The sequence below is a fragment of the Sapajus apella genome, unplaced genomic scaffold (genome assembly GCF_009761245.1).
Source record: "Sapajus apella isolate SASKATOON/1434 unplaced genomic scaffold, GSC_monkey_1.0 scaffold10, whole genome shotgun sequence".
Taxonomy (NCBI): Eukaryota; Metazoa; Chordata; class Mammalia; order Primates; family Cebidae; genus Sapajus; species Sapajus apella.
In genome coordinates this window covers 22,620,898-22,645,041 of record NW_022436950.1, presented here as the reverse complement: position 1 = coordinate 22,645,041, position 24,144 = coordinate 22,620,898, and the positions used below count along the sequence as shown (strand labels likewise).

The window sequence follows — 24,144 nt, the reverse complement described above, 5'->3', positions numbered from 1 at the left end:
ACTCTTAATGTTGACCTCTCTCCCTGAATGATTGTCTTCTCTTTAAGGACGGGGATCATGGCTACTTCCTCTTGCCACTTTATTCGGCACCTACACAGGTACCGTATACCTATTGGCATACAGGAGTAGGGGTTGAACATATGCATGTAGAACAAGTGAACAAATTAATGAATGAAAGAATGAATGAATGCATTCAGAATTGAAGCTTGGGAGATGGTAGATCTGAAAATACATACGAGAAATGACTCTTTTCCCAAACTGGTTACTCTAAAGGTAGCGTTTCTCAGCCTTGGCACAGTTGACATCTTGGGATGGACAATACTTTGGAACGGGAGCTGTTTTGGGCATTGTAGGAAGTGTAGCAGCATCCTTGGCTTCTACCCACTTGATGCTAATAGCAACCTTCCGTGCTCCACCCCACCCACATAACAGTTGTGATAACTAAAAATTGTCTCAGACATTGCCACATGTCCCAGGGAGGGCAAAATTGTCCTTGTGTTGAGAATGGCTGCTCAATGGGCACAGCCATCACACCAAACAGTGACCTTGGTGCAGGTGAGCATATGTGTGCAGGGCTGTACTTCGCCATGTCTGCCTGGTAGGGCTCCAGGTGTTACCTGCTACACAGCACCTTCAGCACTTTCTTGCCTCACTGCAGCTGCTCAAGTCCTCTGAATGTGGAGTGCAATCTGGTGCGAGAACAAGGGTAGGGTTGCCTTTCTTAAAGAAAGCTACAACAATCATTTTCTGAATGCCGGAAGGGGTTTATGTCAAAGCAGATAATTACTGAACTTTTCAGAAAACAGATTTTAATAAATGGGTTAAAATTTTGGATATACAGATGACTTTCATCTCTGGCTTCCTTCTTTCATTATCAGCTTGAAAATACAAGAAACCTATTATTATTATGATTTTTTTTAATCCCCTCTATAAGTAGTTCTCTTTAAATGCTGCTTATCCTCAGAAAAGTACTGCTTGGGAAATCCTGGCAGATAAACATATTCCCTGTACCGGGTGCAGAGGTGAGTGGCTGAAGGATGTAGTAAGAGCCCTCTCCCCAGAGAATGGTATAGACAGACTGAAGTGCAATCTCCATGGATTGGACTTTATGGATGTGGAGACAGAGAGGGGGATAAACCCCCAGCATCCAATGGGCCACTGCTCAGGGACTGAGAACTACATTCTTTTCCATACCACTCTTTATACTGTGAACTGCAGGTCCTGCCTCAGTAGAAAATCCTGAAAATGGAGAGTTTAAGTGGAAAGCAAGATGAACTCTGACCTCTACTTTAAAGGGGGTCCTGAGGAAGGAATGAACCAAGGGCAACGTCAAAGGTGCCTCAAAGAATCTCAGGAAAAACCAGTTTCACTACTCTCCAAGGGCACTGGAAAGGTGGAGGAGATAAGCTGAATCTCCCCAGGCAGCTTGTGAAAAAAAGGAGCCCAGAAATAGGGCTGAGTCTATTGGTAAAGTGGAGGTGGAGTCAAGTGAACACTGTAGGTCTCCTGCCCCCTCGAGAGGCCTGGTGACAGGTCACTTTCCTTAGGGACCGTTCTCATGGACTGTATTTATTACTGTCCCAAGGAATCTAAGGGAAGTCAGCGATATAGAAACTGATCTCATCCCCAATGACATGACGGTGTTTTAGATGTACTTTAGTGTGACAAACCTCAGGATTTGTGAATGCAGTTTCTTTTTCCTGGAATATTGGTGCATTGTTGCAGGGGCAATTAGTGCAAGCCGTGAGACTGGTGCCCAGAAGAAGATCAAATGGAGGAGAGAGAAAGATCTGGTAGGAGAATGAATGTGATTTCAGAAGATAGGGCTAAAGAGACAAAGCTGATTGTAGAATCCATGAGATGTTTTGAGCAGAAAAGATGGAATGTGGCCAGGCTGATGAGCCTAGGGAAAAATATAACGTAGAAACCTGACAGGCCCATTTTACAGATGGGGAAAGGAGGACGAGTAAGAAAATTACTTTCTCGAGGCCAAATATCAGAGTCAGTTGCACAGATGGATGCCATAAGGAATCAGTTGCTTACTGTAGTCTCACCAACTGCATTCTCTAGCTTCCTTAATATTCAAGCCACTTAATGATCTCAGAATCAACTATACAGGATAGACAAGGAATAACTTGTAATAGCTTTAGTTTATACTTCAATAGGACTGTAATTTGTTGACAGAAGTTGCCAAGTAATTATGTTTCTTTGCAAATAATAGCATATTATTTTCCTATGTAGCCAGTGTTCTGCTTTCAGAAAAGGGAACCACTTGTTGAATAAAAAGTATAAATTAGTTAGACATTATTTTATTAAGATCCTGTACTTGGATAGGTTTGGCTTGTGAAAAGGAAGCTTAGATCCATTTGTCTGAAGAACTTTCAGGAGGCAATCTGCAAGATCAACATTAGTGGGGGCACTGGGGCGGTCCTACCTTTAGCTCTTGCACTTGACTTCTTCCTTGGAAAAGTCAACAAGAAAAATAGCAAGATTTCCATTGTGCTCTCCCTGGCTCAAACCTCACATGAAAAATATATTTTACCTCTGGGAATCACCTTTTAAGAAAGATACATTCAGACACTAAAAAACTGCTTAGAAGAGGAGCCAAAAGAGGAGTCTAACCTGTTATCAGCGATATGGGAGGAAACCCTGAGTTGGTGAACCAGTCCCTTCCTCCTCATAGCCTATGTATGTATGTATTTATTTATTTTAAATGTATGTATGTTTATTTATGTATTGTTTCAATTATACTAGAGGCAGATGCTGCCAAATGTTCTGTTGGAAATACTGAGACACGTTCTTTAGATTTTGAAGTTAAGAGGTCACATGTGAACTTAGAACTTTTGGTAGAGAGGACATAAAGGGGGCAGAGAGAGCAGAAACCATGTTGAGGAGTATATCAGAAATGTAGAAGTAGTTCAAATAACCTCTATAATCCTTTCTAAATCTGGAACTTTATTCTCTTTTCTCACAGTAATTTATATCCCACTTAAGCCCACCTGTTGAGGGTCTTCAGCATTTGCTTTCACCAAATGGATGGTAAAGCATCTGGGCCTTCGGTGCTTTCTCTCCCTCCCTACAGGCTGGCCTTGAACTCCGACCTGCTTGTTCTGGCTTTTGGTTAGTATTAGACAATCAAGATTTTTTTCCCAAAACACTCTCCCAAGGATTAAGGCTGCTGGATATGACTTGGCTCTCTGCCACATCTCCTTCATAGAAGTCTCATCACAAGATTTCCTTCAGTAGCCATAAAAGATGAAAGTGAACAATTAAAGCCTACTCCCTAGACCCCTATTTCAAAATATTCCTTATAGTATAATCATAAGTTTCAAAATGGTCCAAATGAGTCATGAAAGTGAAATCTTGATTTTTAAAATCTGTATAAGTTTTAATTTCTGTATAACTTTATCTGATTCATGACCCCAAAGACAGAGTAACCTTTTCTTGTATTCTAACTCATTATTTTCCTGTGTTAGTCCATTTTGTGCTGCTGTAATGGGATACTTGAGACTGGGTAAATGATGAAGAATAGAACTTTATTGGCTCACAGTTCTGGAGGCTGGGAAGTCCAATATCAAGGTGCTGGCACCTTGCAAGGGCTTTTTGCTGCATCATAGCATGGTAGAAGGCATCACACGGTGGCCGAAGAGAGGGCAAAGAGATGGTGAAAGAGAGCAAAAGATGGAGTGAGCCCACTCCTGAGATAACAAACCCACTTCTGTGATAATCGTATTAGTCCATCACTAGTGTGGTGACCTCATGACCCAAACACCTCTTAACGATCCCACCTCCCAAAATTGTCACAATGGGGCAATTGAATTTCAACATGAGTTTTGAAAAAAAGAAATATTCATACCATAGTACCTCCTCTCTTCATTCCTAATTCTCTTATTTCTTCCTTTTTCCTTCCTTTCCTGTTTTCTTCCTTCTTCTTTTCTTCACCTTTTTTCTTACTGTTTAGATGCAGTCTTATTTCTGTTTGCCCCAAAACATAAAAAAAAAAAAATAAGTTCGCCAGCAGTATATGAATGCATTATCATTGCAGGGGAGGGAAAACTGTAAGTAATATAGATCTTATGTTTCTTTCTTAGATGCAGTGACAGTTATTGGTGTTTGGAATACATCTTCTACACCCTTGCTACTCAAAGTGAGGTCTCAGGAAGGCCAGCATCCAAATCCCTGGGGTTCTCTTTTGAAGTGCAGAATTTCAGCTCCATCTTAAAGTCACTGATCCCAAATCTGCATTGTAACAAGGTCTCCAGGTGATTCCTATGCCTATGCACAATGAAATTTCAGAAGAGCTTACTCTATATGAGTAGCTTCTAAGCAGTTTGGATTGCTCAATCTCGCCTTTAAAAAATACTTTGAGTATATAGCTTAATATGTGTACTTGTGAAATGTATACTTGCTTTCTATCAATATGAAATATCATTAAAGCTTCTTATAGACAATATATAGTCGGGACTTATTTCTTTTTTATTCATTATTTATTTCAGTCTTAAAGTGATTACTAACATAGTTGTATTAACGTCTATCATATTTACAACTATTTTCCATTCATTTTCCTCATTCCTTGTTTCTTTTTGTCTTCTACTCTTTTTTCTGCCTTCTCTTGTTTTAATAGAAAGTTTAATATAATTCCATTTTCTCACTTGTCTTAGAGTATCAATTACACTTTTTAAAAAGTGGTTGCCCTAGAGTTTGTGATGTACGTTTACAACAAATCCAAGTCCACCATCAAATGACACTATACCATTTTATGGGTGATGCAAGTACCTTTTAACAACAAAGTATTCTTGATTCTTCCTCTTGTCCCTTACAACATTGCTGTTACTAATTTCATTTGTCTATAAGCTATAATCATCAAATGTATTTTTGGTAATATTATTTTGAGCAAACTGTTATCTGTTAGATTAAGATAATAAAAGAAAACATTTTATTTTACCTTCATTTAGTCCTCTCTAATACTCCTTCTTTATGTAGATCCACATTTCTGAGCCTGTATAATTTTTCTTTTCTCTGGAGAACTTTTAACATTAACTGCAGGTCTATTGATGACTAATTCCATCAATTTTCATTTGTCTAAGAAAGCCTAGTCTTTATTTCACCTTTCTTTGAAGGATATTTTTGCTGAATATGAAATTCTAGGTCGGAGGTATAAAAGAAAAATACAATTTCAGAACCCCCAACTCACTATGCCATAGGGAAAAGTTAAGCTTGGGAACTGGGTTGTGCAAAACTGCCCCCTATTTTGTTCCTAAATAGATAGCTACAAAAATAGAAAGGCCACATACCTCCCTGGGGTCGGGGGTGGGGGCTCCCTCACAATTTGTTCACAAGAAAACTTTTTGTGGTCCCTAAGATCTTCACCCTAAAACAGAGTTCTGTTGAATTTCACCCCGATAATGTAAACTAACAGCTTATCTTCACAGGTACAGGACAAAGACAGGACTAGAAGTCATCCCTCCACTCACCTGAGATAAATGTGTATTTGACTGCTTCCTCTACTCTGTGTTTAAATATCTTATGTAAAAATTCAGATTCACTGAATGACAGATGAATGCATAGTTTTCTGTTCCTCTAAGCCTCTGTTAGTCTGTTTTTTGCATTGCTATAAAGAAATACCTGAGACTGGGTAATTTATAAAGAAAAGAGGTTTAATTGGCTTACAGTTCTACAGGCTGGACAGGAAACATGGTGCTGGCATCTACTAGGCTTCTGGGAGACCTCAGAGAGCTTTTACTCATGGCAGAAGGTGAAGCAGAAGCAGGCATGTTACATGGCAGCAGTGGGAGTAAGAGAGAGAGTGAGAGGCACGATGCCACACACTTTTAAACAACCAGATTTGCGAGAGCTCACTATCACAAGGGCAGCATCAAGCTATGAAGGATCTGCCATTACTACCCAAATTCTTTCCACTAGGCCCCACCTCCAACACTGGGGACCACATTTCAAAATGAGATTTGGTCAGGACAGATAATACATACCATGTTCTTTTTCTAGCCCCACAAATCTCATGTCCTTCTTGTGTTTCAAAATATAATCACCCCTTCTCAATAGTCCCCTAAAGTCTTAACTCATCCCAGCATTAAGTCAAAAGTCTCAAATCCTAAGTCCAAAGTCTCATCAGGAAAAGATTCCTTAAATCATGTACCTGTAAAAATCAGAACAAGTCATTTACTTCCAAGATACGATGAGGGTACTGATACTGGGTAAACATTCGCATTTCAAAAGGGAGAAACTGGCCAAAAGAAAGGGACTACAGGCCCCATGCAAGTCTGAAGCATAGCAGGGCAGTCATTAAATCTTAAAGCTCCCAAATAATTTCCTTTGATTCCATGCCCCACATCCAGCGCACACCGCTGCAAGAAATGGGCTCCCAAAGTCTTGGCAGCTCCTCCTCTGTGTCTCTGTAGGGCACAGTCCCCATAGCTGCCTCATGGATTGGAGTCGAGTGTTTGTGCATTTTTTACGTGTATGACGTGAGCTGCTTGGTGGATCTATCATTCCAGGTACAGGAGGACAGTGGCCCTTCCCCACAGCTCCACGAGGAAGTGTCCCAGTGAAGACTCTGAGTGGAGCCTCCATCCCCATGTTTACCCTCAGAACTGTCCTAGTAGAGGTTTTCTGTGAGGGCTGCAGCAGGCTTCTGCCTGGACACCCAGGCTTTTTCATATATCCTCTGAAATCTAGGTTGAGGCTACCAAACCTCCTTTACCCTCGTACCCTGCGAGCCTGCAAATTTAACACTGCACAGAAGCCACCAAGGCTTATGGCTTGCAACCTCTGAAGCAGTGGCTGGAGGTGTATCTGGAACCCTTTGAGCTGAGGCTGGAGCTAGAGCAGCCTGGCCATGTGGCGGAGAAAGAAAAAGCATTGTCAGGAGGAGAATTCAAGCAGGCTGCAGAGCAACCACTTGCTAGAGATATTTGTATGATCGAAAGCCAAATGCTGGTAGCCAAGGCAATGGGAAAAAGACCTTGAAGGTATTTTAGAAGTCTTCCAGTCTGCCCCTCCTATCACAGACCTATCGGCCTATGAGGAAAGAATGGTTTCATAGGACAGGCCCAGAGCTCTGATGCTCTTTACAGCCTTAGAACACTGCTCCCTGCATCCAGGCTGCTCCAGCTCCAAAGAGGAGAAATCTAAGTGTCCATCAGCTGACGAATGGATAAAGAAAACGTGGTATATAGACACGGTGGAATACTATTCGGCCATACAAAAGAGAATAAAATTACGTCTTTTGCAGCAACATGGTTGGAACCGGAGGCCACTATCTTCAGTGGAAGAACACAGAAATAGGAAGTCAAATTCTGCATGTTCTCATTTGCCAGTGGAAGCTAAATTATGTGTACACATAGACATAGAGCATGGAATGACAGACATGGGAACTCAAAAGGGTGGGAGGGTAGGGGGTGCCTAGGGATGAGAAATTACTTCATGGGTACAATGCACATTATTCAGACAATGAGTACACTGAAACCCCAGGCTTTACCACTATGCAATATATCCATGTAACATAACTACACTTGGGCCCCTTGAATATATACAATTTTTTTTAAATGCACCCCCCAAAAAAAAAACAACAAAAAAACAAAAACAAAGGAAACAAATAGCTATTCTTTGCCTTCTTAGAGTGGAACAACCTCTTGCAAAGAAAAGTCTCCTGAAAAGGAGTTTTGATTAACTTCCATCAACTTATTTCTTGTTTTCAGCAGGCCTCATGGGGGGTAGGTTGGGCTTTCTGATGTCCGATTTGAATTCTCTTGTGTTCTTTTGTTTTGAGACAGAGTCTTCCTCTGTCACCCAGGCAGGACTGTGGTGGTGTGATTATAGCTTGCCGTAACCTCTAACTCCTGGGCCCAAGTGACCCTCCCACCTCAGCTTCCTGAGTACCGAGGACTACAGGTTCATGCCACTACATCCAACTAAATTGTTTTTTTTTTTCTTTGTAGAGACAGGGTTTTACTATGTTGCCCAGGAGGGTCTCAAATTCCTGGCCTTAGACTATCCTCCAATCTTGGCTTCACAAAGTATTGGGATTACAGGCGTGAGCCACTGCACTCGTTCTCCTGTTTTCTAATAGAAAGTTTTTTTTTTTTTTTTTTTTTAATTATCACTTTTCAGATTCCAAACTGACATAGATTTGGAGTTTTAGCCATTGCAATTGTAAATTGCAAAGCAATTTATAGCATACAAGCTGCTTTCTACAAACATCACTTTATGTAATCTTCACCACAGTGCTGTTAAATAGGCATTATTTTCTTAACTTTGTAAGTGAAGGAATGAAAGCTCAGAGAATGTAAATAGCTTTTCCAAAGTTCCAAAGCTAGGGAGGGGCAGAAGTGAGAACCAATTTCTGGTCTGTATCTCCAGTGTGCTGTCTTTCAAACCAGAGAGCTAGTTAAAATGATTACCAGCCCTTAAACCAGCCACCTGGTCACCATGTTACCCAGACATCTCCCTTTGCATTGTGGGCATATGTGAACCACCTACATGAAGACGTTGTTATTCCCTAATTATCAGATTTGTTACTGATCAGTCATACTCCCGATTTTTCCTAATTGTGTATGTGTGTTTGTTTGCCTTAAGAGGAAGTCAAGTTTTCTTACACACACACACACACACACACACACACGCACACACACACACTTTCTCTCTCTCTCTCTCTCACACACACACACTCTCACACACACATAAATTCAGAGTAAGAAATTTACTAGTTTACTATTAACAAACTTAAAAACTCAAAAAAGACGGGGGGGATTTTGAGGGCACAAGAAAATTCATAAGGGACTAGATAATGAATAAATATATTCACTAAAAATGTGGCACCCCTATTTAGTGCTCTGCCTTTTTAAAAGATATGATACATATCTTCTTAGCACAATATATCCACTATTATCCATTTAATTTCCATTTACTTCCCCCTACTTGCTAGAACTTTTCAAGCTTTCACTCCCCTGCTGTTTTAATGACAGGCTAGATAGTCATTTTGCTTTCCTTCCTATAATGAGCATGTTAAAAGGCATGTTTTCTGCATCTGTTCGCCACACAATGGGCAATGTGATTTTACAACTGGGATGCTAAGGCTGTCTCTGGAAACACAGTGGGCCCTGGTTAAGTTGGAACGTTTGAATGCTTCGGTTAACTTTTATTGAACTTGCTTGGTGAACTGCAGGAGCCCTTATCAAGCCTCCTTCTCAACACATGGGATTTCAAAGGCTTACCCCTCTGGAAATCTTTTTTTTTCCACAAGGTAATTTTTATTTTTATTTTATTTTTCCCATTTATTTATTTTATTGCATTTTAGGCTTTGGGGTACATGTGAAGAACATCCAAGATTGTTGCATAGGTACACACGTGGCAGTGTGATTTGCTGCCTTCCTCCCCATCACCTACATCTGGCATCTCTCCACTTGCTATCTCTCCCCAGCTCCCCACCCCCCACCGTCCCTCCCCTATTTCCCCTCAACTGACCCCACTGTGTAGTGCTCCCCTCCCTGTGTCCATGTGTTCTCATTGTTCAACACCCGCCTATGAGTGAGTGGAAGTCTTAACCAATACCCCTGCTCCCATCGGTTCCCTTCCTCCTAATAGTCATGACAGGTGCTCTTCTCTCTCCTATGACTTCATTGTAAAACTTGCAACTTTTTCTTAACAATTTTATCTCCTTTGCTGTTTCTTGCAAAGACTTACCATGTTTTCTGATTATTCCCAACAGAAGAACTCACCGGAACACAAGACCTCATAAATGAGGAATATGTAAATCACAAATAGATTCATGTTCTCCAAATTCAAATGCTTCATTAAGGGGAACTGGAGCATCAGAAACAATTAGTATATCTTGGCTAGTTATAAAGAAAATTCAGCATTTGGTAAAATGTTACAGCTTCCTCAAAATTTAAATTTTTAAACTAACTTCTAAACTTTCTTTAGTTATTAAAAATTGTTATCGGAATAGCCCACATTACAAAATTGTTACTTGCAAAAAGGTGATATTTTGAGATTTGTAAAGATTCAAAACCAAAGAATTATGATACTTTGAATAGAGAGTAAATGAATAAATCCATGGTTGACCCCATTATGACGTTTATATTGTCTTATTGGTAAGGAGTAGGGATGAGAACATAGTACACAGCAGAATGCTAGGCTGGATGACTCAGGCTTTGCTGGCTGAACCGCACAGGATGGGTCCTTGGAACCTACGTGAGTGTGGGTGCTCATTTGCAGAATTAGAGCGTGAGACACCGTGATCCCTGTGGATCTGTAACTCCAAGATCTGGGATTTTTGGGAAAAGTTGAACAAAGCTTAGCAGTGGGTTCCAAGTTATCTGACCCCTCCTGCTTTTCTCTTGCTCACCACATCTGAAAGGTGGCATCCTTAACACTGAGGTCCAAGCTGGCTGAAGGCAGGAGGTCAACTTTGTATGCAGAGTCTGTTTCCCCTTCACCTGCCGTTTGGTTGTTTTCGTGCTGTGGGTCCTGGGCTCCTTCCTCTGTCTAGCCTCTGAGCTGGGCCTCCCTCATATCAGCACTATTTTGGCTGTTAGCTGCTGGAGCAGCTGCTGCCCAGGAGGGCTCTGCTCATGCCCTGAGCTGACACATGACAACTTCTATTAGGCTGAGGTGCTCTGAGGGAAGCCAGTGGGCCCTACCAGCCATCTCCCTTCTGTTTCCCCATCTGCCGGCTCCTAGGGAGGTGGTGGCAGAGCTTAGGTAAAAGAGCACATCCGAAGTGAGGACGTGGTGGAGACCTGGAGGGATTGCACTCTCCCTCTTTGTCAGATGTTGCCTGGCAGGAGTGGAACGTGTCCCTTAGGCGAAAATGGGGTGACTCAGGCTAGCCTGGCTCATGCTGAGGACGTCCAGTCTGCCTCTCACCATCCCTGCTGGGAGTTCCCACATGGAAATCATATTTGCAGCTTGGTTAAACATGACCAGGTGCTCCACAGAGGCAGTGCCAGAGGATTCTTGGCATGGCCTCTGCACTTGTTTGAATGTTGTGGCTTTTAATATTTATCCCAGTTCTTATGAGTGTTTGTGAACACCCGTGTACATGTGTTACAGTCCCTTCCCAGGGTCTCCCAGCATAGGGATGTTCCCATCCATCAAACAGAAAGAGCAACAACAGGTTGTGGGGGGAGCTGGGGCAGGCTGGGTGAGGGCAGGCCTGGGGAGCCTGTGGGCCCAGCCATGTGTTCTGCTGTTAGTGCATTGGGCTGACAAGGTGGGAGGCTGCTGTGCTGGGACCCCTTCTCTCAGCCAGGGATCCCATAAGTTCCCAGACGCTACAGCTTGAAGGGAGGGGCCTGAGACGTGATACGGTTCAATGCTTTTATTTTCTGAAGATGAAAATAAGGCTCAGAGAGGGGCAGTGGCTTGTGAAAGACACATCTAATTGTAACAGGAGCTGAACCACCAAAATCTAGGCTGTCTGTGTGCAGGCTCTTAGCTGTCTCATTGGTGCTGGGGTCCAGGAAGAGCCTATTGACTGAATGAATAAGCCAGCTCAGTCTCCTGCATCCTAAGTCAATGCTTACACAATGCTTCCTTCTCCACCAAGAAGGACCCTAAGATTTCTTATGGTTATTGAGACTGTATGTCCCTGTTTCTTTTGGTTTACCCTCTCAAAACATACCAGTTTGGATAATAAATCATATGGTCTCATTATCTAGGATTGTCTCATTTTCTAGAATGCTTCTTCTTCAAACATATGTATTCCTGGGCCAGAGTTACTCCTGTGACTGCTGGCTCAAAGCTTCACAGAGGTTCGGATGAGTTCCTGGGTTCAGGTGGTGGGAGTTCTAACGGACACGTATGAACCCAGTTACTCATGACTGGATTCATCCTAACAAAGGAATTCAAAAGCAATTCTCTAGAATTCATTTGCCTCATCTGTAAAATGAAGGAACTATAGTGGGGGAATTGCTAAGGCCCCTGACAGCTCAAAAATCTGTATCCACAAATTAATTTCCGGGATCATTCTGCCCCTTGCAATGTTGTGGTTCTTCTCTAGCTTCTGCAGTGAGGTGATCGGGGGCACATCTGCGTAGTGTCTTAGAGGTTGTACGTGCCAGATGCCTAATATGAGAGATAGTAGCTTTACAGCCAACATGACAGATGCCTGTCCCTGTCCTTCCTTCAGGTTCCCAAATTGCAATCTCTAAGCACTGGGTTTGAGGAGAGCCCAAGGACACATGGAGAGGCCAGACTCCCATTTCCAAGTCCTTACCCTTTGTCCCTCATGTTACCCTGCCTGGTGTGCAAAACTTGGGGCTCCCAGAAGTCAGGGCATGGGCAGTGGGAGAGGATTGCTGACTTCCCAGTATAAGGCTGTTCTCTAGGGGTGCTACTCAAAAAGAGGGGTGCCAAAAAGGCCCCCATCTCCTAGGCCCTCAGACCAATTTGATGCCTGATCTTGGGAAAACACAATCTCTCTAGGGAGAGCTTGTTCTTAAAAACATTTGATTTGTAAGTCCTGGTTTTGCCTTTCCAAACAGACAGAAGCTACCTCCAGCTGCATTTATTGAGAGCTGTGAAATACCATGGGGTCTCATGGAGTGGTAGTTAAGTCAGGTTGCCTAGGATCAAATCCTAGCTCAACCTTTCTAGCCGTGTGACTCTTGGTAACGTTCTTTCTTAATCTCCCTTATTCTCATTTGCAAACATTTGTCCTTATAGGACTATTTTGAGGATTAAATGGGATAATTCTTATTTCAAGGAGAATACAGTGCCCACAGTGGTGGAGTCTTTGTGAACATAGTGAACACACTGGACTTTTGGTACTTACAGTCCTTTGATCCACTGAAAGGGGCCATGGCTTCAAGGATGATGCATAAACCCATTTGGTGCACTTGAGCAGGCAGGCAGGGTTTGGGCATTGGATCAAGGTAGACGGAGGAGGAAGAACTCTGCAGTCATTCTGGGGCTGCTGCTCTCATCAGTGAGTCGCTAATGGGCAATGGGAGGTCCCCTTAGAAAGGAGTGCATGTGCCTGAGCTTCAGGCAAAATTGGCCTTGGTGTTGATTCTCAAGGTCTCTTCTCAATGCCAGGGGAGAGACATCTGGGGAGGTTGTGAAGTACTATCAAGTTCTTATGATTCTGATGTGTTTATGGCAGTGAGTAAAATTCATAGGTCATTTATGAGCTTTGCCTCCCATTTCACATAGCTGGTCCTCTTTAGCCAGGCTGTATGTGCTCCAGAAAGAAGTCAGCGTCAGCACCTAGAGGCACACCTTCTCTTCCTGGTCCTGGGAGGCTCTGAGAGGGAGGCCAGGAGAGAAGTGGAGGGTGAGGCTGATGGCCTACCTGTGCAGCACTCGGGCCAACCTCCAATGTCCAGAACCACATTCTCCAGCACATGGTCCTGGGTAAAGAGGACTAGAGCTAGAATTCATCCACTCTCTGGATGGGGTCCTGAGTCCCAGCACTCTTTGGGACCTAGAGGCTTACCTGTGATCTTTTCCTGATGATATCCACAGTTTTAATAAAGTCTGGCTCCCTGAAGAGAACCTGTAGTACACACAAGACATTGGGAAGGTAACTGTCCATGGGTTAGGACAAAGAAAGTCAATTCTGGTGGCTCTTGTCCATTGAAGTCTAATAGGATTTAATCCTAGGTTAAAGAAAGGATTTGCTTTACTCAAAACTACTCGAAGGTACTGTGAAGCAAAGTTTAAGAATGGTTCACAGCTTAATGTGAAACAGATGTGGGCCTGATCTTGACAAACTGGCTGTGGACACGAAGCTCAAGTCTCTTCCTCCTGACCACAAAGATAATGACTTTCACAAAGGTCTTCTGGGAAAAGACAATGAGATTCCCAGTGAAGGGCTAAGCCCCGCTAAGTTCAATTTCAGATAACCTCTTTCTCTTCCTTTCTTTCCTTAATTCATGCAGTTTTCTATGTCTCTTCACAGTTTTTCTGACTTGATGGTGCCTGGTCAAGAAAGGGCCACAGAACAAGTTAGTCCCAGGATGAGCCATGTGGCAAAGGGCAGCTGAACACAGTCTCCGTCTGTCTGAATTAGGCACTGGTGACCTGGCTTATTGGTGGGAAGTCATCTGTCACTCAGACACCTAGGGGCCCAGGTGCTCCATGTTTAAATTATGTAAAGGTTATTAAAGAAACATGCGAAAGTGTCTCTGGTACCAATGAGAACAGGCACAGATAAGAAGGGGTGAGGCCTCAGTGGAACAAATGGAGGGTTAGATGCCGGGAAGCATTCCCACCAGGAAAGACGTTTCCTCCCCAGGAGGGCTATGACAATAAGAGGCTCGTATGTATGGCCCAGGAAGAAGGTTTTCTATAAAAAAGGCAGGGATGGTTGACTTTTCAGGGCATTTAGCCACCTGAGGAGTCTGCCACCTACTCTCCAAGGGAACCATGTCAGGAGTCTCACCAATGGAAAAAAAATCTTAACTCATTTGCTTTGCAGATAGAATGGAAATCCCAGAGGCATAAGGCTTATGCCCAGAAAGTGGCAGAGCCTGAGGCAGGCAGATGCACATCTTCTGACTTCCACCCTGGTGGCATGTGGAAGGTGGCCTCCGAGTCGGCTCCCAGTGATCCCTGCCTCCAGATATTCACACCTTTGTGTAATCCCCTCACCTTGAGCATGGGCTGGTCTTACAGACTTGCTTCTAGTGGAAAGAATACAGCAGAAGCAATACATAGAATATCACTTCTAAGGTTAGGTTGTAAAAAGACTGAGGCTTCTGTCTTTGGTGCCTCTGCTCTCTCTCTCCTTCTGTCCCAGGTATTTAATAAAGGTGTGTTGATTGACACAGGAATTATTCCATCTGTAAATTGGAAGCTTGGTATGGGAGGAAAAAGCAATGTAGGGCTAGATCTCATCTCCGCAGCTGGAGTTACTGGACTGAGGTACTCAGGAAGCAACATTCCCTGCATCTGGGATTCTATGGACATCAACACTCACTTGCACACAGATGGTTTCTGTTTCCCACCCCCATTCTCAGTGTGTGAAATCATTCCAGCATCTAAACTGCTGTCTTCATGCATGGCACCTCAAGTCTCTCTGCCCAGGAGCCAGAATAATGCATGCAGCCAAGTCTCTGCACTGATTGAATGAGAGGGGAAGACTGGAGGCTAGATTTACCTGCTGGGAGAGCCCTTGGTCACTCTTCTGGCTTTATTTTCACCCGGCATGACAAAGCACCAGCAACTATAGGCTGCCCCAGACAGCACTGGAGGCTTCTGACCTTTTCGTCTCTGGCAATCTGTGGTCTTAAGAGAAGATAACATAATGGCCCTCTGTTCTTAGTGGGCTCTGCTGAGTTAAGCTGGGCTAATGGGAGAATGGTAAAAGCCCTGGGGGAGGTGGGTAAGGGTCCCCAAAGGTCATCTTATCCATTCTTCTGTCTCTGGGAAGGGCAGCTAATTAACAACTTAGTGGGTCAGAAATGCAGTGGGAAGAAGGTGAGTCTGATCACCCTTTAATTTGGGATGTACAGAAAGGAAGATTCTACAGTTTCCTTAGTTAGTAATCTGGTACCTCATGTCCTGGATGCTCAGTTCTTTCTGCTTCTCTTTTCATCCAGCTGGTCCCTATTTTCATCCATGCCTCTTACTCTGTCTGAGGTTCAGCTCATTCTGGAGACTAAACCTTCATATCCATTAAAGAACTTCTTTTGGCCCCTGCCACACTCATACTTCTCCAGACTTCATCTTGAAGATTTTCATTAAGAACAGAATGTATGTAGCTAAAGTCTGGGCAAGAGACAGACGATGAGGAGGTGATAACAACGAACAGATAAGTTAGGGACTTCAGGAATTTCGATATCATGAGAATTCTTTGGCTTTAAACATCTTTCTCTGTCACTTGAAGAGCTTGGATGTTTGCAGAAGCTCGAGAAGATGATTGGCCAAGAGAAGATCACCTTGGTCAAGGGAGATCCAAGCCCAATACACGGACTTTTGTCTTTCTGTCTCATAGTCTTTCCAAAGATGTAAGTTTCATAGCCCTGAATCACTGTACAGGATATGACTGCTTGCTTTTCTGGAGAGAAAAGAGGAAAATAAAAATCTCATCCTTTTGCAAAAAATAAAACAGTCAAAAGGCTCCTTAGTCTCATTAAACAGGCGTGTTGGACTTCAAATAGCCCTCACCACATAACATGTTGATGAGTTAAGTGTTAATGAATCAGAAACATATGGATAAAATTTCCCTGAAAATACACAAGGGTTTTGGAATCAAGAGGAGTCACCCCTACCCCCAGCCCTGACCACCCCCTTGGCTGTGGGCTCAGGAGTTAGGAACTTGCCTCCCCTCCCGGGCTCACTCATGGGGCTGCGCCCTTTCTGGCCACCCAGACTGCTCTCAGCTTCTCCCTGGAATTCTTCCTCCTCTCCTATGGCTTAGTGGCCAAGTGGCAGGGGTGGGCTGAGAAACGACAGGTCAACTACTGAGAGACATGAATGACACAGGGGAGAGAGGCTGGGGAGTAGTGAGCCCAGTGCTCAGGCGATGGGGCCACGTGCTGGGTGCCGGAGGGACTCTGCTGGCTGCTGCATGCTGGCTGCAGGTTTGGGGCTCTTCGGAAAGTAGTTTAAGATGTTTTCTTTCTTTCCAAGCAACATGAAATTCTCTTGATCCATACTCACTGATTTGTGTTTTCCAGGTTGCCAGGTTTTCCTGGAGATTGATCCTGCCTCTTTGCAGGGACTGGGACAGATGATTTGGAACTCCCCAAGATGGGCACTTCTGAGCAGAATTCATGCCTGGGGTCACCTCAGCTTTTCAGAGCTCATCTCACCTGCCTCACACAAAATCCCGCTGCCTTCCATGCCGGGTTAAAGTGGCTCAGAGTAAATGAAAGGCCTTTACTGTGGGCCTGGGAGCTCTGCAGCCCGACTCAGCTTCTGGTGAAGAGCTTGAGAGCCGGGCCGTGTCTGTGGAGTGAGGGGCCCAGTTCCTTTTTTCTTCTTGCCTGCGATTCTCAGATGATTAGCTGTCACCCCAGCAGACCCAACAGTGGCACACAGGGACACATTCCATGCAGGAGTGTGGATGATTCCCATATTAGATTCTTTAAACCTCATCTTATATTAATTTGGGGTTCCTTCGGAGTATACCTTGAATAAAGAATTTTGGTGCAATGATTTATTCATGAGGTGATTCCAGGAAACACAGTAGAAAATAGGTAAAGTGGGGCCAGGTGTGGTGGCTCACGCCTGTAATCCCAGCACTCTGGGAGGCTGAGGCTGTGGATCACTTGAGGTCAGAAGTTTGAGACCCTCCTGGCCAACATGGTGAAACTCTATTTCTAACAAAAATACAAAAATAGCTGGGGGTGGTGGCATGCACCTGTAATCCCAGCTGCTCGGGAGGCTGAGGTGGGAGAATTGCTTGAACCTGGGAGGCGGAGGTTGCAGTGAGCCAAGATCGCACCATTGCGCTCCAGCCTGGGCGACAGAGTGAGATTGTGTCTAAAAAAAGAAAAAAGAAACTAGGGTAAGTGGGATGAGGGGAGCAGATGTGTTAGTGAGCAGGTTGTTTGTGTGGGCACCTGGGGTCAGTCCGGATGGGGATATTCTGGGAGGCACTCTCTCTAGGAGGAAACTGGGTGTTTACCAACTCCCACTCCTCCTGGGTTTCTCCTGGGACACTGGCTTCCCTGTGCTCTCAGTCTGCCCCATGTATAGATAGATCATATTCCTGAGGCCAGAGAAAGCCCCAGGGCAGAGAGATGATGGTGGCTGAGGTAGGGAGCTGTTGGAGTGGCTGTGGGTGGCCTTCAGGGAGGAATAAGGGAAGAAGGGTTGGCACAGACATCATCTCCTGCAAGGATCTGGATGTGCTCCCACTCCCCTTCTTTCTGCTCTTTGAGATTGATTCACTTCTCACTCAAGTCTTGGATGCAGAAGGAAAGAGCGGAGCAAAATAAATTAGGTGCCCCCAAATGCATTTGTTTGCGGGGACCAGAGAGTTGAAGGTATCAATGTGTGTTTGCATCGCTTGCCAAGCTGTGGCTCGGAGTGTCTGGCCTAAGAGCGGCCATGCCCGCCGGCCCCCAGGGCCCACTGCAGACTACACGGGGCCCTGAGCTCTCCTGCCTGTCCTGGCTTTTGGCATTTCTGGCCTGACACAGTCATCGTCTAAAACCTTGGTTTGGGGTCTTTTTATATGCCTTCCCACACTTCCCGGGATCACTGGTCAGCTTCAGAGCCAGACTGTTGCTTCGAGGGTCCTGAGAGAGGGGAAGAGGGCAGGATGGACGAGTGCAATGAAATCGTGACCCTTCTTCCTACGATGGGGTGAGCATTATCATGCTGAGGCTGAAAATTAGATATTCTTCATGCACAGAGAAGACAGGCAAGGGGGAAGATGGGACAGCCAGGTGGAAGCTGGGAGGCTGAAAGATTATAGCTTTTAAGAGGATCCTGTCCAGATTTCATGGCCTCTGAGGGGCCTCCTGGTTCTCTAAATACAAAGTTTCTCTACCACACAATATTGAAATCCTGCTTTAAGACATTCATTTAATCCATTCTTTATTTCTTAATTTCACATCATGTTCGTTAGCCTTAAAATGATAATCAAGCCAAAGGCAGTTTTGCCGGTCCTTGAAGATGATTGAGTTGGTGTGCGGACCGGCAGTCAGCCTTCAGAAGGATTCCTGCAGGTGAGGGGAGGAGCCGCTTTTGGCTCTGAGCCACTGGACAGAGTGGAGAGAAGCACAGCAATGGGGATGAGCAGGAGTGAGTGGGAGAAGAAAGGAGCACGCCTTGGTCGTCTTCTCCTCGCTCTCCTTCCCCATGATTCATGCCGTCATCACTTCCCATCTCGGAGCCCGGGCTCTCAGCCATCCCAAAGCCTTTCCTGCTCTGCTTGGCTGGAAACAGATGCAGACTGACAGATGTCTCCTTCAGGAACTGTGACCTCTCACACCCATCCTGGGGCGGCCACACCCTTCCAGGCCCTGCAGAGAACAGCTCTTCTCAGGACTCTCCCAAGAGCACCAGGTCTGTCCCTGAAGCCCTCCAATATAGGGCTTCCTCCCTCCCAGCTCTTTCCCCCTCCGCCCCCTGTCCTTGCATGTGCCCCACTCCAGTCCTGCTGGCTTCCAATGCCTTAACGCGACATTCCCTTCCCCTCCTGCAGGTGCAGCTCCACCCCTCTCAGAGCTCTCTAGATCTCCTCGCTCTTTTTTCCTCTTGCTGGAAGATTTGGTTGCGAGGTGTGTGTCGGGGGTACATAGTCTTTGGAGGCCCCATCAGCCAGTCCAGTGCCCACATCTCTGCCTGCCTCTCTTACCCCTCTTGCTGCTCCATCCTTGTTCCTTGGCTTTGCCTGCCTTTCCTGACAGTGGCAGTCCCTTTCCACATCCTAGGGTACTGTGAGAACCAAATGAGACCATATACACGAAGTGCGTGGTAAACCATAAAATCTCCAAAAGTAAAGGGAACAATGCAATCCATTTTTACAGAAAACCAAGGTCCCCAGAAGCTCATCAGTCCTGGGGTGGACACAAGACCAGCTTCCATCTGGTCAGTGGTTCTCATGGCTCACTATGCTCAGATTAACCTAAGAAGCAGGATCAAGTGCAGCCTCTCCAGACCTCCTAATGCGCTCTGCTTCAGTGGGCCAGAGGAACCTGGATCCTGAACACACGGCCAAAGGGTTCTGAGAAGGAAGGCCTGGTAAAAGCCACCTTATATTTAAAGAAAAAAGAAAAAAAGAAAAGAAAAAAAGAAAATAGCCGGGCGTGGTGGCTCACGCCTGTAATCCAAGCAGGAGGCCAAGGCAGACAGATCACCTGAGGTCGGGAGTTCAAGACCAGCCTGACCAACATGGTAAAACCTCATCCTTATTAAAAAAAAAAAAAAGACACTCACCTAGATTGTCTGACTCTTGACCCTCCTTCACCTAAATCTAGATCATCCTCTTGCTGAATCCTACCAAGGGGTGCTTAACTCCCTGTGTTTACCTTTGTAAATTCACTTTCTATTTTCCAAAGGACTCAGGTTGGGACCCAGGCCTGTGGGCTGATGGCAAAGAAGTAACTAGAAATTGGCTCCCCAAACAGCAGCTTCTGAAGCTTTCTGGAGGATAAAGCCAGAGTTCTCAAAGCGGGCAGGAACAGGAGACCATGTCCCACCCTGGAGCCCCCAACTTGGCTTGGAGGCCTCCCTGGGCACAGAGGCAGTGAGAGTCATCAGCACCTTTCCTTGAGCCAGTAGAGAGGTTCTAGGGACACTGAGGGCCACTCCCCCTTCCTATGTAAACTCATCCCTCTGGACAGCACCCCCCTTTCTAGCAGACACTGCACTCGCACAGCGGCTTTCTCAGGATGCTGTGTGCTGCCATGCTCGTCCCCCCCAGGGCTTTCCAGGGCAGTAGTGGGTGTGGAAAGGCCCCTCCTGTTTAGATGTGTACAGGGAAGCATGTGGATGAAGGCATTGCTAGGTGATGCTGAGAGGGCAACAGCCTGCTGCAGATTGCGGAAGACATGGCGTTGTCAGTGTGCAAGAGGCCAGCTGGGCCCAGGGTAGAGGGGAGCTGGTGCCCAGCACCAGGTCCATGGGGGAGCCAAGCAGCTGGGAGGACCAGCCTCGGGAAGGGTGTGACACAGAATGGACAATGATAAAGAAAACAAGGGACCAAAGGGACCAGGGCTGAGGCTCTTCTGGCTTGCAGGAGCTGGCTGTGTGGCCTTCCACATGGTACCTCCCTTCCATGGGCCTCTGCCTGCCTGGGGACATATCAGAGACTGAAGTTTTAACAGGCGCTGGTTACCCAGAACAGCCTATGTTTTCAACAAGATGATTGGCTGAAATCAGCATTCTCAAACATTTTTCTATGAACAGAGGTTTCCACTGCTGGGCCATCCCCAGAGGAGCCCGTCCTGAGGAGGAGTCCTGGCCACACTTACTCGCTGTCTCACTTCCACGCATTCCTGGAGTCCCTAGGGGAATTTGTCTTCTGAGCTGACCTGGTGCAGTGGTTTTTGGTGAGTAACTGAATTACAGCTCTATCCCCCTTTCTCTGGTGGCTCACTGTGCCGGGGACTGAACAGTCCTTGGTGATACAAGAGGCTGAACCGCAAGTCACTTCAGGAGGTGGATGTCTATTTCATGCTCTGCAAGAAGCACTGCAAAATATTCACAACTCCCAAGCTAGCAGAGTGTCAGATCCCCCTGAGATTCTCACTGCTATGCATAGTAATATGACTCATCATTTCTTATCAGTTGCCTGAATGAATAAATTTGCTTATCGATTGGGTCCTGATGGCTCCCGTCTTCGAGTTCTGTGAGAAAAAACTTGTGCGGTAAGTTGTTCCAGCTGGCACCTTAGCTAGGCTTTACTCTTCAGGTCATTTTCAAACCCTTCTAGGCAGCTGGCTATGAGGTTCTGGAAAGAATGGGAGTGGTGTTCAGGGCGGAACAGCAGGGCCTTTCCTCTACGTGGACAGCCGGGAAGTGTGCTGCCCAGACCCCTGTTCAGGGCAGGACTTCTTGCCCAGCTACGGGTGTGTGGTCAGCAGATGGTTTCCAGCTGTCAGCTTCCTTGGCGTTGACCTCGGCTGCAGAGAACAAACTTGCTCAAGGTCACACTTCTCAGGGCAGCCCACCTCCAGTGACTGGGCAAGATGGAGTACACAGGCCTGGCCATTTCTGCTTGACCCAGGATGGGATGACCAGCAATACACACTTCAGAGCTTCCCACCAGCTTGGCCAAGACCTTGTCACACTGCATCACATTTAATATCTCCCTCCCCCAATCCTTCTTCTACCGCCTCCCACAAGTGATGATCCCTAATAAACATGCACCTAAAGTCCACCTCAGCATCTGCTTCCAGAGAACCCAGCTGGGACCCCTTACTTCACAGATCTCCCCAGAAGCAGTTCAGAATCTTGCTTTATGCCCAGTCCCTCCCCGAAACCAGTAAAGCTGATCTACAGCCCTCCAAAACACATTCTGACCAAGTCAAATCCATAGCTACCAGAGAATACTGGGGACGATATCAGAGATGGCTGCTATGGGATCCAGTTGCCTAGAAAAAAAAATCTATCAAGCCCATACTAGCCTCAGGCCCTAGGGCCTTTGATTTCATGTTCTCTTTCAGGAATGCTAGAGTTTGTGCCCAATTCACCTTCTCAGACAAGTCTCTCTAGACCCCCAATCAACATGATCATCTGCTCAACACACAGTCACCCCACTACACATTGTGTTGTTTGTGATTTTCTGTTGCAATAAAAACTAAAGGTAAACTTGGATACTTGGGTTTTCAGTGTCTGTCTCTTCCCACCGAAATATGAATCCCTGGTTGTTCATCTACTCAACCCAGGACCTTGCATTCTTTCTTAAGTACCAGATAGAGAATGACTGCATGAATAGGATGGACAAATACTTTTTGAGTGGAAAAAAGAGAATCTAAGAATTTAATATTTTAAATATTTTTAATTTTTAAAATCTTTTAAATAGTTTGTTTCTCAAATATTTATTTTTACTTTTTCTTTCTAGTTAAGGTAAGCGGCACTGGTTTTCACTTAGAGAAGGGACAGACAAACTTTCTTCTTCAGAGAGCCACTTACTAAATATTTTTGGTTTTGCAGGTCACAAGGGCTTGATTGTAACCAAGTAAGTTGCCCAAGATTATTCAGATTTTTGGCTTTGCAGGTCACAACTACTTAACTCTGGTTGTGGCACAAAGTCAGCCATTGACAATACAAAAAGAATGGGCATTGCTGTGTTACAATAAAACTTTATTTGAAAAAACAGGTGGATGTCTGAATTTGACTGGCAGTTGTTACTTAGAGTAGTAATATAAAATTTCCTACAAATAACTTTATTGAAGAAAAAAAGGAAGTCCATTTAATTAAAAGTATTAACTAAATAGCCATATAGAAAGAATATGCAAATTCCTAATGTTGGGTTAGTTCTACTGTTTCTTGCAGCATCTGTGGCCATAGTCGTGGAGGTGAGGGAGGTGGAAGGGAGAAAAACCTTTAATTTAATGTTGCCAAACAGGATGGGAGGCTCACTTAGATATTCCCAAGAGCTTGGTAGGGCCAGAGTTCTGCTTTTTCTCCCCTTGTTATTCCTTCACCCTATATTCTTTTCACCTGTTCCTTCATCCTATGTTCTTTTCAACTCTGTTCCTAGAACTAGAGGTTGTCATAAAATGCTCTTGCTTGGTAAGCAATCTTTCCATGGAGTTTAAATGCCCCCAAGTTGGATGTGGCCCCATTTACCTACCTCACAAATATACCCTGAGCTTAAACATAAACATGACAGGGCACTGAGGAGGTAGATGTGGCAGAAAGTGGCAAAGTTAGACTGAAATTCCTAAACTTTTAGGAATAAGAATGGCTCAGCTCTGCTGAGCACTTAACACAATCCAGGCCTGATCTAAGCACTTCACATGTATTAACTGATTCAGTTATCACAGTCCTCTTACAATAATGGTATTATTTCCATTTACAGATGAGACAACTGAGGCACAGGAGCTAGGTAAAGTGCCCAAGATTATTCAGCTAGCAAGAGGCAGAGCTAGGATATGAACCCAGGTCATCGGCACCAGAGCCATGCTGCTAACATATACACCTGTGATGATATGCTACGGAGTTCCATGAGATAGCAATATCAGTGTTTCCTAGGAGTCCATCAATTCACTATTCTTTCTCCATAACCTTTAAAAAATCATTTATTTGTTTATTCATTCATTCATTATTTTTATTGAAGTGAAACTCACATCATGTAAAATCAAACATTTAAAATAATAAAATTCAGGCTAGGTGCAGTGGTTCATGTCTGTAATCTGAGAGCTTTGGGAAGCTGAGGCAGGAGGGTCACTTGAGGTCAGGAGTTAGAGACCAGCCTGGGCAAACAGTGAGACTCTATCTCTACAAAAACATTAAAACAAAAAGTATACAATTTAATGTATAAGTGCCATTTAATGCATTCACAATGTTGTGCAAGCACCACTTCTCTTGAGTTTCAATGCTTTTTAAAAGATAACCCCAGGAGAATACCCCATATCTATGAAGTAATCCTTCCCTAGTTGCTTCTTCCTCATCTACTGGCAATGTAATTTGCTTTGTCTCTGGTAATTTGGCTTCTCTGAATATTTTATATAAAAATATAATAGGTACCTTTTGTGTCTGGCTTCTTCCGTTTAA

General features: G+C 44.7%; 2 long non-coding RNA genes across 2 annotated transcripts in view; both read left to right on the top strand.

The window, feature by feature from the left end:
* The window catches only part of LOC116551815, an 88,904-nt gene extending 71,783 nt beyond the window's left edge, over positions 1-17,121 (top strand). The window contains exon 5 of the long non-coding RNA XR_004269077.1: positions 16,644-17,121. This is a non-coding gene — a long non-coding RNA (uncharacterized LOC116551815). The remainder of the gene's footprint in view (positions 1-16,643) is intronic.
* Positions 17,122-19,849: 2,728 nt separating this feature from the next.
* On the top strand, positions 19,850-21,272 carry LOC116551812. The gene is made up of 2 exons (XR_004269075.1): positions 19,850-20,972; positions 21,211-21,272. It is a non-coding gene; the product is annotated as an uncharacterized LOC116551812 (long non-coding RNA).
* The last annotated feature ends 2,872 nt before the right edge of the window (positions 21,273-24,144 follow it).